Source organism: Eptatretus burgeri, chromosome 21 (assembly GCF_056783735.1).
Source record: "Eptatretus burgeri isolate ZD-2024b chromosome 21, Ebu_testis_v1, whole genome shotgun sequence".
NCBI classification, from domain to species: Eukaryota; Metazoa; Chordata; class Myxini; order Myxiniformes; family Myxinidae; genus Eptatretus; species Eptatretus burgeri.
Genome location: NC_140981.1, coordinates 1157907 through 1160957, shown reverse-complemented (window position 1 = coordinate 1160957; position 3051 = coordinate 1157907). Strand labels below are relative to the sequence as shown.

Here is a 3051-nt window from a genome sequence, read left to right as displayed (position 1 = left end):
GGAATTCCGGAAGATCGCCAAATCACCCTCGAGATCGAAGTCTCACGAAAATATCCAACAAGTCGATCCTCTCATTCGAATGGACGAAACAACAATCCGTCCCACACAACATTTCATGGTGATGGATTATTTTATTTATTGTCCCCCGCCCCTCCAAATAGGTCGGAGACGGAGACATTGAATGAGCTCCGTCTGACCGACCGATCATCCGTCCATGTACTTTTGTGTTCGTGATGTTTCAAAATCCGTTGAACTTTTATCTTTCATGTTGCAATTTGAACAGCTTGGTATTAGTTCAACAGTTTGACCAGTTGAACATCTTGGTGCCATTGGACCCCTGATTAAGGAAAGAGAAGAAGAAGAATTGCAGATTTCTATTCCTCATGTCATGACCTCAACCTGATTAGATCACGGCTGTGATTGGCTGAATTATGTTGCCATGACAACCATCTCTGCAACTTGGTTTGTGCATATGATCTTTCAAAAACCGTTCAAGACCAATCTTTCATCATGTTACGTTTGTAGGGGGGTAGTTATATATTCAAAGGGAAGCAAGGCATCGTTTGGATGTATTGTTTGTTCAAGCCGGTAGTTTATCAATATATTAAGTCGGGACGTAGTCGTGCAAATTTGTTCAGTAAATGTGATTTTCTGAAAGGGAGAAATGTACAATCGTCAAGTAAAACAGCGAGGAAAAGGGATTGGGTAAGTTTTCTTTCGTGTTTCCTTTTGATATAACAGTGACAAGCTCTGGGAGGGAGGTGTGCGGTGTCTGGAGAGGGAGGGGCAAGACCGCACAACTCCGTGAATAACAGGGAGAGAGAGAGAGAGAGAGAGAGAGAGACAGAGAGAGAGAGAGAGAGAGGGAGTGAGAGAGGGGGAGAGAGAGAAAGAGAGAGAGAGAGAGAGAGAGAGAGAGAGAGAGGGAGAGAGAGAGAGAGGGAGAGAGAGAGAGAGAGAGAGAGAGAGAGAGAGAGAGAGAGAGAGAGAGAGAGAGAGAGAGAGAGAGAGAGAGAGAGAGAGAGAGAGAGAGAGAGAGAGAGAGAGAGAGAGAGAGAGAGAGAGAGAGAGAGAGAGAGAGAGAGAGAGAGAGAGAGAGAGAGAGAGAGAGAGAGAGAGAGAGAGAGAGAGAGAGAGAGAGAGAGAGAGAGAGAGAGAGAGAGAGAGAGAGAGAGAGAGAGAGAGAGAGAGAGAGAGAGAGAGAGAGAGAGAGAGAGAGAGAGAGAGAGAGAGAGAGAGAGAGAGAGAGAGAGAGAGAGAGAGAGAGAGAGAGAGAGAGAGAGAGAGAGAGAGAGAGAGAGAGAGAGAGAGAGAGAGAGAGAGAGAGAGAGAGAGAGAGAGAGAGAGAGAGAGAGAGAGAGAGAGAGAGAGAGAGAGAGAGAGAGAGAGAGAGAGAGAGAGAGAGAGAGAGAGAGAGAGAGAGAGAGAGAGAGAGAGAGAGAGAGAGAGAGAGAGAGAGAGAGAGAGAGAGAGAGAGAGAGAGAGAGAGAGAGAGAGAGAGAGAGAGAGAGAGAGAGAGAGAGAGAGAGAGAGAGAGAGAGAGAGAGAGAGAGAGAGAGAGAGAGAGAGAGAGAGAGAGAGAGAGAGAGAGAGAGAGAGAGAGAGAGAGAGAGAGAGAGAGAGAGAGAGAGAGAGAGAGAGAGAGAGAGAGAGAGAGAGAGAGAGAGAGAGAGAGAGAGAGAGAGAGAGAGAGAGAGAGAGAGAGAGAGAGAGAGAGAGAGAGAGAGAGAGAGAGAGAGAGAGAGAGAGAGAGAGAGAGAGAGAGAGAGAGAGAGAGAGAGAGAGAGAGAGAGAGAGAGAGAGAGAGAGAGAGAGAGAGAGAGAGAGAGAGAGAGAGAGGGACAGAGAGAGAGAAAGAGAGAGAGAGAGAGAGAGAGAGAGAGAGAGAGCCAACAGTAGAGTCCACAGCTTCCGGCAGGAACTCTGCAAGTCCTTACAATACAACAGAATCAATAACAATTAATCATCCTGCCGTAGTTGATTCGGCGACTTCGTCACCACAGAAGACCGTGCAGTAACCATGTTGAATATCGTGGTCAATTTTGGGGAATGGAAGGATCTGGAATTACAACCTTTGGCAGGGGACCTGGAATAATCGATGACGTCAGTTTTCAGGATTTTATGTTCCTCTTCCTGGGCCGAAATATGATGGAAAATGATCTGCTCCAAATTTTACCGGAGATTGATGTGAATGAGATCGGAGTCGTTCTGGGTTCTGTAATACACAAACGGGACCTCTTCACTTCAGGCCGATGAGCTTGCTTCCAATTCGAGACAAGGTCATGGAATCTGTCACTGCAGTTGACATCAAGTCCTTTTCTCCAACGACCTGATCTCAGATCATAAGTTGAGATTCAGACCCGGTCGTTGTCGCTTGGACTTGCTGTTTCTGCTGTTTCATCGATGGAAGGAGGCCCTCAATGCCAGGCATGAGATCAGGGCGGTCTCTCTGGAGGGATCTCGAGCATTTGACACAGTCTGATACCCCTGGTTCGTAAAATAAAAACAGGGAATGAATTCCATCAATTAATTTAACAAATGGAGACATTCAACGTTCCTGCTGCGTGACGTCACCAAGAAATAAAAGGAATAGGCTCTTGTGAGATTTGAACTCACGACCACTGGTTTACTAGACCAGTACTCTAACCACTGAGCTAAAGAGCCAGGTTGATGACCTGTCATTTTGACGTGTTTGTAAGGAGTTTCGATCATCCGTGTTCAGTGCATGTGTCACCTTCATTGTCTCTGGTTGTTTTCTTGTTGGACCTGTGTGCACATTGATTTGTGTGTTTGAGTGGGTGTGTGTAGATTTGTGTGTGTGTGTGTGTATTGTTCCGGTTGTGGAAATTCGCATTGCACCATAAAGAGTCCTCAGGTGAGTTATATCGGTAAGTCCATGTGTAGTTTGCCCAATCCCGTTGTATAGAGGGACTGTGTGTGATTTATTCGGGCTGCGATCTTCAGTTTGCCGTTTTTCTTTTGCTGTCGATATTTTGGACCAAACACCACTCCACTACCAAATTGCCACCACCCCCAACGCCCCCGAACAAC

General features: G+C 46.4%; 1 non-coding gene across 1 annotated transcript; it reads right to left on the bottom strand.

Annotated features, from left to right (window-relative positions):
* Positions 1 to 2591: 2591 nt before the first annotated feature.
* On the bottom strand, positions 2592 to 2664 carry TRNAT-AGU (transfer RNA threonine (anticodon AGU)). The gene has a single exon. It is a non-coding gene; the product is annotated as a tRNA-Thr (tRNA).
* Between the last annotated feature and the right edge of the window lie 387 nt (positions 2665 to 3051).